Below are 12,006 nucleotides of genomic sequence, written 5' to 3' on the forward strand. Positions count from 1 at the left end.
GAGCAGTGTTTTCTTCCTGATGCTCTGGAACTATCAAGTGAAGATGGTGTGAAGCTGCAATCACTGGCAACATTCAAAAACATTATTTGTGAAAGAGAATTATTTGGGTGGGCAATAAAAAGTCGTCATTAATGTCACATCTTTCAATGTATCCTCTGCATTTCTTGCTGTTTGAAAATGTCATTGTCCAGTATCAGAAAATAACTGTTAGAGAACTGCTCAATATCAGTGTCTGTTCTTGAATACCAACAAAAAGTATGTGTGGATGGACACAGAAGTAGTTTGCAATATTATTGTCAACATCAGCCAATGTCATAGTTGGATTTGTTTGACAGCAAATGAATGGATGGATTGGAATCAAAGTAAAAAGCAGCTTATATTAATGTTTGTCATATATACATTGTTTTGACACATACCTAAAAAAGTAAGGAACCATCGCCGAGAAATACTGATTCCACAAAAACATCCAGAAAAAGTTTTGTTTCTTTTGTAAAATAATCAGAAAAAAAGGGAGAGAAATAATTGCCTTCATAGTTTTTCCATTCAAATCAGTTTGATATCAATTATTTCTTTATTTTGTCCAATTTACTTCTCAGTACATATTAAAGGGCACAGCCGCCAGTGATTTCACTGCTTAACTGTCTAATAGCCTCTCTTCTCTGTATTTATGTTGCAAGTCCCCCTGAAACAACCCCCAAGTAATTATTTTCCAGAGTGCCGAGGCAACAGTAAGAGTACAGACAGCGACTGCGAATAAAACGGTTATTTCTCTCAACCTTGGGGGGAGTCATCCAGCCAAGTGTATCTGATACAGAAGTGCTCAGTGACAGACTTCTCCACAGTGACAGCATTAGCCTTGAGTGCTCAGCGAAATCCAAATAACGCTGACTCTCAACAGGGTATTGTGCGGAAGAGTGTCACTTTGATGCAAGAGTGGCATTTGAAAAAAAACACACACAGTTGCTGGTTGCTGCTTTGTCTCCAACAAGGAGAGCAGGTTTCTCAACGAGAGAATAGAGACGGACGTTCGAGGAGAGGAGCTGCGGTACAGTGGTGTATCTAGCATTTGATTATCCTCAGTTTTCCTTAATTGGGAGTGTGCCCATTAATGATGCACAGACAGACACATAACCAATGAATCTTGCCTGGCATATTCACAGGAGACATGAGAGAACAACGCGTCTCCCCTCCTCTCTTCTCTTCTCACATAAAATGGATAAAACAGATATAACAGGTGCACTTAGATGGGCGCCGCACTGCGGGAGCCATCCTCTCACTCTCATCTGAGTTTCAGGACGGTAATACCCTACATCGCCATTAATCTAGCTAGCAGGCTAATGATTAAGACTCTCCTTTGAGTTCGCCTGCTAGGATCCGAGATAAGACGCAGCGGCTCTCTACGTCGGTGTAGAGATCAAGGATTAGCACTGAGTGCTGATTTATAGATTTACATCCAAAGTTGAGATGAGAGTTTGAAAAAAGGGGAAGTGTTGAATGTAATTGTGTAAGTGGAAGTCGAAGCTTTTCTGTACTTTCATCAGCAGCACCCCTTGGTGAGCTGAACATGTCTGGACGTAAAGCATCAGCCAGTTCAAATGACTATATTTGTGTGAAAGAGTTGATTCTTAGAAAGGAGTCTCTCCACAGATTAATTTACGACTCTCTTCCCAGCACTAGACAGCAAAACCACCAAATTTAAAAGATTTAGATAGAAAATTTGGATTCATTAGGAAGTTGTGTTCGCCTGATGAGTTAACGTTGTCCCTCTATAGCCCTGTTGCTAACTGGTCGCCAACTTGGTCGTCTTGTTTCTTTCAGTTAAAGCTGACTACTACGTTCCCAGGACCAAACAGCGAAGTTAGCAAAGTTAGCAACCAGTCTGTGAGCATTTAATGGCTGAACAGAAGAGCCAGATATTCCCATTGATAGGATAATGAATAGTATATTATTATTACTACAGTATATACGATGGTTATGTATGTGTATCAACATGGAAGCAGTTTTCAAAAGGTTAAAAAACAGTTGAAGAGCAACTTTCATTCATTTCATCAATGGTTACAGAGTCTGGTCATTGACTCATGGTTACATCATTTTAATTCTTTACCACTGTCTTTACCTGATTTGGGATTTCCACTGTATTTGTTAAGCTATGTACCCGTTTTGACCGGCCTTCATCTCCTACTCCGTAGTGGAGACGGGTGCCATTCAACTCAGAGGCTCAGCCAGTTGACGAGGAATAAAAAAAGAGGGAAGTGTCCAGGTAATGACCAGCAGCCTCCTGGAGTGCACTTCACATCAGAGACAGGAGTGAGACCTTGTGCGTCGAGGGCGCTGGAGTAAGAGACAGCTCGTCAGGAGTGGAGACAACAGTACAAGCTCGGTCACCAGCTTAGGAGACATACGTTCAAAAAAGCACCCTTATTTATGATTTTAAGAAAAAGGAGCTGGTGACAGGAGCTTCTTTCTGCCAGATGATGTCAATCACTGTCAGTACATAGAGTAAAAAACATACAAGGTGCCTCACCGTCCATGTGTGTCAATCACACAGACACAGATTTTAAGTGAGCAGTAAGTCAGTTCGTCTGCTTGCTATTCATGTAGTCCCTCCTCCAGAATATATGTTATCCAATTCTTTAACATCACTCAAAGGTGAAAACCACCACAATACACTACTTCTTACTCGAGCCGTCACACATGCACAACACAACGGGAGGTTTTCTGCACGGGCGCTTTCACAACAGCAACAAATCCTCCGCATTATTCAGGCGAGAGGTGTACGATTTAAAGATCACGTGATTTTTCTCGACAATACACATCGTCAGCTCTTATTTCCACAAACTCTCTTGACATCTTCGTCAGTTTCTTCTACATGTATGGCTCCGCTCTTTCACAGAGAGATATTTGTTTTCTTTTTGTTTTTTTCTAGGAGGCCAGGCGGAGAAAGGTCCGTAGATCATCTGGAGGGCTCTCGATCGGACGTTTGCATTAAAACATGCATCTCCTCCGTAGAGAGTGCGGATAACATCTTGTGCAGCTTTGGGTTGATATATGATTGCCAGCACGGAACAAATCCCACTATTTACGTTGATTGATTTGCCTGCATGCTATTGAAATACTGGCATTTCCAGTTAATACTGACGGTTGGAGCACAGTCTGTATAAGCAGCGCTGACTGCCGCACAGTGCTCCCTCAGCTCCTCCCGCCTAAAGACAGCAATCTGTAATCTTTTGTTGAATCACCTGGGAGAGATTGGGGGAGAGGAAAAAGGGCAACTTAAACAAAAGCATAAACAAAGTGAGAGAATGCATGAGCTGAATGCGTGCGTGTGTGTGTGTGTGATTATGTGTGTGTGTGTGTCTGTGTGTGTAGCGTAGCAGGAGAAGCTGATGAGCATTACGGTGTGCTGAGAATAGCCCACAGATGAACGCTGCAAAGCCCGGTAGGGTTTATATTAACCCACTCCACAAAAGGACCTGCCTGGGCATTAAACGCCATTATTTATTTTTTCATACAATTCATCCACCATTGGCAGCCTATCTCTCTCTGTGCGCCTCCCTGTGACATTTTTTGTCTTCCTCCGTTTTCCTTTTTTTTTTTATTCATTCAATTCCACAGAGTACAGTTAGTTCCTGTTAAGCCTCTCGGACACAGCAGGAGATCATCATGCAAATGGGCAGATGCACACACAGCAGTATCGTGACGCATTGTTTTGTGAGGTGGCTGTTTTCAAATCTTGATATTTAAATCTGTCTGCTGTTTTTTCTATTTATTTATTTTTTGCTTTTGAGCTGACATCTGTGGGGAAAAAAGAGATTATGTTAATTGAAATGCAGCAAGAAAAGCACCCAGCGGTGAATACTAACATGTTCTCTGATGGATGGAGCCGCGCCGCACCAGTCATACCAGCGGCCCCTCAACCCGCAGAAATATAAAGACTGCAAACGTGCAACCAATGGTCCCAAAATCCAGAGAGGGTATTCAAGAGCTTCACTGAGAAGCTGAGCATTATGACTTTACTGAGGCAGAATCATAGGTCTAAAAGGCCGGTTTATACCATAACTACAGTGCTATACGGTGTTGTGTGCAACCTCTCAACAGATTTGTATGTTGCCTTCATGTAGTTATGCGCCCTATCATCAACAAGACATCTGCTGTCAGAGAGTCAGCAGCAGTTGCAGTAATCAGTGTGCTTCCTTCTCCACCGCTCTCTGGGCAACCTCGATAAGAGGAAGGAAAAATGTGGTGTCATATTTATTCATGACCAGCTTTCCAGTTTTTACATTCCTCCGTCCTCCACAGAGCGCAGCCCACTCTGCAGCCGACCCCTTAAAGACTTGCAGATAATTACTGGATGGCTTTCTTGTTATTCTATCGAAGAAATAAGAAAAATCGTCGTCATTATTATTTTTCACTTTGGTCTGTAGGAGCAGAGAGAGAGAGAGAGAGAGAGAGAGAGAGAGAGAGAGAGCCGTGATGTAATAACCTGCCGTTTTTCACCTATGTAATAAAGTAGATGAGGATCCCCGATTGTGGATGGGCAATCATTTTCTCATCATAGCAGGAGAGAATGGAGGGAGAAGGGAAAAATGGGAAATTGAGAAATGCACGAAAACTGCAGAGAATGTTAATAGAACATCGAGGGAATAGAATAGAATAGAGAGAAGATGATAGAAAATAGAAGAGAAGAGATGAAGGAATAAAGAGACTGAAAGGAGAAAAGGACAAATTAGATCATATAATATAAATACATCAAGTTGGAGTCTTTATTTATGAAGTTTTCTGCATTACATTACATATCAATTTGCCAGCTGGGCCAACTCACTACTGTACAATACACAGAAGCTCGGTGCTGCAGGAGGTAATGTGATGGGTGCATATCATAATAATGTTCACAATAAATCATACGTTTTATTAATATGGCATTTTTCAGGTCTCAACACAAAGTGCTTCCCAAGTGAAAGAAGAGTAGACGTTTAAATCATTAACCAAAGCAAGGAGGGATTAGCAATCTACGAAGCCATATCAATCTAGACCTTATATTTAGTGAATATTTTGGATATTTCTACAGAAATATATAAAAGCTCATAAATACAGAAATGACAAGAAAACATATTATTTAGATTTATTAATACAAGAAATATAAATATTATAGATACAGTTTATTATTTGGGAAAGTTCTGAGGTCAAGTCCATCAAATTTTCTTTCCGTTAAAGCGAAATGTTATTCAGTGAATTTTGTGTTTACACATTTGTTCATTTCCATCCATTGTATTAAATACAGGTGATTTCCAATTGTTCTGGCACCTGAAACATTCACTTGATGATTCTCTCTCCACTCAAAGCTTTCTTTAACTCCAGTTTGGTCTTTTAATTGCATTACAGACTTTTGCAAAGAGTGTGTATATGAGGGGCTTGAATAATGTAACACAAAACTGCTGCGCTGTGTTTCCTGCTCCACACTCACAATGACACACAACTACTTGTTTCCCAGTGTGATTATACAGGGGAAAGAGCTTCATCTGCATCTGTAGCACAAATTAGTTTATTTAAGGTATGAACTGCGCATAATTTATGATAATATCAAGCAAGGTGTTGCAATGAATAACTGGTATAATGGGCCTAGAGTTATAATTACCAGTGTGAGTGTGGGGGGGGGGGTATTACTCATGTTGTTTTTAGGTTCATATCCCTCCCGTTATGGGGACCTGTCTTCCCTATAGAGACAATCAGCTTGTCTTCATAACGTAAATCCCTGGGTTAGGGTTATGATAATGTTTACTGTTCGGCAAACAGCAGCTCAAGGTAAAGTAAGAGTAAAGGCTGCTGCACATCGACGGCAATTTGAATAAACATCATGAAAAACTGAGTCTGACAAGTCACAGTGAGCTTCATTCTATTTAACGAACGAATTATGAGGATCAGCCGTGATCCAAGTCGTGCCTCTGCAAAATATAAGATGGAATCAACATCAAGTGATGATGATCTGGATCTTTTACTCAATAAATAAAATAAATACCTGCGTAATCCCAATACTGATGAAGTGAGGAGAACTTGGTGACTTTCTCTGCTTAATTCAGGAGCTTTGACCGTACCACAGCTGCTTCAGGACGCATTTCAGGAAATCTGTCGGGCGGTTTGAAGAACGGCTGAAACATCTGGCATCAAGATCACAGTTTTTCTCGAGTATTTAATTTGATAAAGGTCCTGCTTGTTTTTTCAACAGTCCCAGATGTGCACATTTTGTTCAGTTTTGTGCTGCCTGTTAATTGATCCGAGCTTCAAGTCCGCTTCATGTCCTTTATGTTACTGGGAGCAATGGCTAGAGATAAATATGTATTAAATCAACAAATAAACTTTATATCAGACTGGAGGGAGGGGGGAAGTTGCTTTACTATTACCACTAGTCCGGTTAGATGTGCACGTGTCGGAAGCTAAATCTTGGAAAAATCCACCTTGGTTCCGTCATTGATGTGAATGCTTTCATTGACTGGATACAGGTTCAAGTAATTTTAATAATGTGTGAATCAATCATAGCAAAAAACGTATTGTGAGAGAATGCATGAGCTGAATGTGAGGGTGTGTGTGTGTGTGTGTGTGTGTTTGTGTGTGTGTGTGCCCATGTCTCTAGTCCATGAGCATGTGTAATATTGTGTAGCTCTCTGCAGCACATCCATTGTTTTCCAATGCTTGGTTAGTCAGACATAACTGTGTCTTCCTCACCTGAACACTCATCAACCCAGAGGCACAAACACAACACTCTCCCTCTGTCTCTCTGTCACACACACGCACACACGCACACGCACACGCACACACACACACACACACACACACACACGCACGCACACCGTTTGTTTACCAAACGACCTCGTCCTCGCTGTCCCAGGTCCAAACTTGTCAGTGGCTGATGAAGCCTCACAATGATCGAAGTCTCTATGCGACAGCCATTCACCAAAATAACTTTGGACCTGGACGGTGTTGATGTGACAATTTCCAGCTGCCTGCCTTTGTCTCCTCCTGACTCAGAGCCTCGGCTGCCGTCTCCCTGTCTCTTTGCCTTTTTTGTGATTTTCTGGCGTGTGCAGGCAATCTCATTTTCTAACACAGTCATAGAAACAGATAAACGTGACAACTTTATTCTCGCTCTATTGTTTGATGAAAAAAGTCCCTCAGACGAAGTGAGCATCGTTTCAAATAAAGACTCGAGACTGTTTTCCTAAATTTCCCTCTGTTCTCACTAATAGATCTTTGCTCAAATCATTGACGAGGATGATGGGGGGGGGGGTTCGGTAATCGGTCGATAATCTGCATGCAATTCCTCCTCTGACCACACCGTCTCTCTTTCCCCCTCCGATCCTAAAACAAAGCTTTCACACCTGACACATATTCGTATTTATCATTAAGATACATGCATTTCATTCCTGTTGTTTACTCCTTCATAACGCACTTCATAACAATCGAGACATTATTTTTTACGTGTGCGCGTTGTTGACTTCAGAGAAAATGTAATTCTACTGTAGTGGCGGTGCTGTGGGTGCTGTAAAGTGAGAGTTATCATCAAAACAATGAGCGCTGTTTGTTCTCCGTGACTTGTAGCTCTCAAAGGCAGCGATGAATGGGACGCACAACACTAAGCGTTTCAACTGGCTCCTGTACGTCATTAGTGGAGATAAGACCTGAGCAGAAGAAGGCTCTTAATGAAGATTAAGATAAGAGAACACATTTGACATTAAAGGAATAAAAGGGAGAAAAGGCAATCACTGAGACAAAGGCTTTTACTGAGGCGTCTCACTCTCCTTCGGAGGGATAGTGGAGTGACTTTATTGGCCCTTTTAAACCTCTTCCTCTCCTCAGGATTTTAAATTGAACGTGCAGCCTTTCCTGGGCCATTGTTTAATTTCCTGTAACGTAATAAACAGCCAATTTATTACAGAGCAGTGCTCCCTCAGAGGGAGCTCCTCAGCTTTCTGCACATTTCCCAACAGCCAGTAGAAGACAGCTATTATCAGTGTCCTCTAAGGAATCTTTTAATATGTGTTTATTTAGCTGCAATAAGTATTAATCAAAGAGAAACGAGTAAAAAACATATTTTTTTGCTTTGCTTTGCTTCAGTACCACGTTATATCATAAGAGTGGAGCCGACTCTGATTTATCCTCCACAAAGCTTTTTATAAAAAGATCAAATTTTGAGTCTGGCCTTTGAGTCAAGGCCAAACCTTTCTACAGGAAGCTGAGGTAATTCTAAGAGCTTCACGTTGTACCTCAGGCAAAGAATTTAAATGACCTGAACATGCACACCATTAGACATTCTTCTATTTAAATATAATGTGTTTGAATACAAATCTAATTTCTTAAATCTTTAATGCTCTTGCGCTGCCATCATTTATGTATAAGACACATAAACAGTAGGTAGCACTGCTCTTGTCTACATAACACCTGTATGATGAGGTTTGGTCATTTAGCTTTAGTTTTTGTTCATCTGTATCTGTGTCTCTCTTAAACTCTGCAGTATAGGTCATTGATCCCGCCTCCTCCATGTTACTGGATGGGACATGGAACAATCTAACAATCTAAAAATTCTATATGTCTATAAAAAGTATATGTCAAATATCTTTTTCTCAAAGACGTTTCTGTCGTTTTATGTCCTACCACACTTATGTTTCTTCAAGTGTACATTTTTCCGGTAAGTTTGATTTTAATTAGTTTAATTAGGTGCTATAAAAACAGGATGGCAATGAGAGATACTTGCGATTTGTATCAGCAGGACCATGTCACTGTGCCTCCATCCTCTGATCGCTGCTCTGCAGACTCTGGGTCCAAATGTACAACATGGCAGCGTTCATTTAATCAACGGTGTTTCTGTCTTCCTTTAAAATTGATGTCAGCACTGAGAGAAAAAGCGGAGTCCATATCCTGATGTGTCCCACACTTACTGTATCTGTGATAGGGTTCAAAGTCTGCTGCCACTCGCCTGTAGCTTTTTGTGTTAGTACAAACTGCCTCCATGAGAGAAAAGGCAGTAGTGATTTTGATACACCTGTCGACAAGCTCCAGGAAAGGTCGAGGCCAGCGCCGTCCTTTACTGTGGAAATTTATGAAAATAGGGAGGAGAGATTTGAATAATGCACGAGAAGGTGACACCAAGGCAGGGACGCCCAGGTGTGAGGGCTGCGTGCGACACTCGCTGCGGAGAAAAGTCTCAGTTTGAAATGAGGTGGAATCTGTCACCAAAGGCAACACCGAGTGATTAAAATTGCAGTTAACTAGTTTAGGAATTTTCACTCTTTGGATGTGTCATGTAAGTGTGATCTTGTGAGGAGTAAAAGAGAAACTGCCAATCAAGAAACTGTGCAGCAAGCTGTAGGGGTAATTTTATTTTACAGAACCCCCTGCAAATGACAAACGCTGTGACGGGTGTCGTCGTTGTTGCATGTTAAGACTTATTTTGTTGAAGAAGTGAAACTAAAGCAGAAGTCATGCTGGTCTACTTTAATGTTAAGTTTAATTTGGTTTAATTTAGTTTATTAGGGGATTTGTGAGAAACAATCTCATTGACCAGATTTATGCCCTGATCCTTTAGCACCATACTCCAAACTTTCCCTCAGAACCATGTTTTGTTGAACATTACATTTTCTGAGTAATTCCAAAGTTTTTTGTTGACCTTTCCTTTCGTTAAATGCCCTCTGTCATTGTCCCGTGGGGATGAACCCTCTTGATTTTGAGGACCTTTCACTAAAGGACACTGCAAATGACCATCTTTGAATTTCTGGCCCCACGACTGGTAAAGGTTTATCAGTATAATCGGAGGCAAAAGAGAATAAAAGATAAAGATCACTGAAGTTGACTATTGTGTGTGCAGAATATTGTACTGTGCATGAATGCAATAAAGATTTCCGCCACAGGTGGCAGCACTGAGAGTTTTTGGCTGATAATAAGCAGTGCAGTCAGTGAGTGAGAGAGAAATACTGTAACGGACCCAAAGAGGAGATATGTCACACACAGTAGTTGAAAAATGTACTCAATTACTTATTACATATTAAAAGAGTAATTACATTTCTAATTACAAACAGCAAACGTAATTAATAAAGGCCGAGACTGAAAACTGGAAGACCACGTTTCAATTAGTTTCTCAGAGTGAGATTTATTTCCAGAGGGCTGTGTCAGCGCTGCAGAATGGTTTGGCTGCACGGACTATAACTCTACTATTCTGTGTGTATTTCTTCAAACTAAGTCTTTGGCGGCATTAAGCCCATGATGCAGCACTGGTGCTTTGCAAAATGGTGTCAGGGGGACGTGGGTGGAACATTTGCACGTAGTGAGGCGATCGCTGTCATTAAAACAGCTCAGTCCCCCACAAGGAGAAAGCCAGAGTGAAAGATGTGTCAGCTCTGATTGGGTGATCAAAATAATCAGCAAAACTAGGGAGGAGGAGAATGAGACACTCGGCCAGTGGCAGGCTTTTACATGCTCAGACTGCACCAGGTCAGACTGGTTTCAATACACCTACCATGGAGTTCCCTGAGGTTTGAAAGGGTTTAGGATTAGTTATGTCAGGTGTTTGGGGAGTTTCAAGTAGTTTGAGGGAATAATAAGGGAAACATTCAGCAGAACTTGCCACATTTTAAGAATCTTGGCAAACTACCTTCCCTCAGGTAGACGGTAAAAGGTCCAGCTGTCCAATGAAGCCCTTAACATCCCCTCTGCTGAAATATGTATGTGTTTTTTTGTTTTAATCTTTTTATTAGTATTATTTTCAAAAGTGAACAATACCCAGGATCAATAGCTAAACCGGTCACAAGCTTACACAGAGTGATTCATATCCCCAATCCCCTCCATCCCACTGACAAGACAGGCGAAAAAATATATAAATGTGTGTGTTGGCATTGACCACTGTTGTATATGTGTGATTTTGAATCCCTGTAGAGTAACGTATGATGGATACATATTTCGATTGTGTTTCATGCGGTTTGCCCCCCCCCCCGTGGTCCCACTCTCGGCCAATCAGGCAGAGGAGAGTGACCCATTACGGCAAAGCTATGAGAAAACTCCCAGCACGTTTGATTCCATTCATGCCACTAAGTGTTTTAACGGTAGGGAAAACCCTGCCTGTGATAGAAAGTTCAAGTGTTCCTCATTTGCATCAGTGCGTTTTGTTTGTGTCGGCTGTCAAACTATAACCTTTGTCAGTGCAGCTGTATTTAGCTCGTTGTGATCTCACGTATGCCTCTGTCACACTTGTGTTCCCAGAAACCGAGCGTGGTTTCAGGCATATGAATAAACTTGTTATGTCTCCAAAATCTTAAAGTGAGCCTGTTGAAAACTCCCTGTTTTTATTTTATTTTCTTACATTTCCTTTGTGTTATTCAGCTCCTGTGGCATCAAGGCCAAAAAAAAAACTTGTAATTCTCTGTAAAGGGAAATAAGATATGTCACAAAATATACTCCGTGGTGTTTTTGCTCAACTCATCGCTGCTGACATTGAGTCTTATACGGTTTTCAGAGCTTCGTGTATTTGTCTCAGTTTCAAGGACATTTGCATCATCACAGTTTATGTATCCAGATTTCTCATCCTCTTTGACATCACGTAACAATGTGTCAAAGTTTGCGCGTCTTCATCGCTAAGTCCCATTGTCACAGCGCCGTGCTGCATGCGATGATAAACTGTGTTTGTGATAAAAATGTATCTCAAAGTGATTTTGTTATCATCAAGGCCGTGACTCCAACAGTCTTTCATAACCAACTTCTTAACACAAACCACTGGCCTCAAGCCTGTCGCTGAATTTATCACTTTTTGTGTTAGTTTTAAAATGATTGTGTTCAATACGTTTTTTTATGATATTTAGTCGCTCAACAGTGGAGCCTCTCCCCCCAAGTCCCATTCGTCATTTAGCAAATATCCCTCGTTGATATTGTGCTTTATGGTCTAAAAACAGTAAAGCTTGTTGTTGCTCGACTTCAGGCCATATTCAGGCTCTTAAAACAAAAAATATGGTTATTCCCCTCAGGAGC

Source organism: Hippoglossus stenolepis, chromosome 6, assembly GCF_022539355.2.
Source record: "Hippoglossus stenolepis isolate QCI-W04-F060 chromosome 6, HSTE1.2, whole genome shotgun sequence".
Lineage (NCBI taxonomy): Eukaryota > Metazoa > Chordata > Actinopteri > Pleuronectiformes > Pleuronectidae > Hippoglossus > Hippoglossus stenolepis.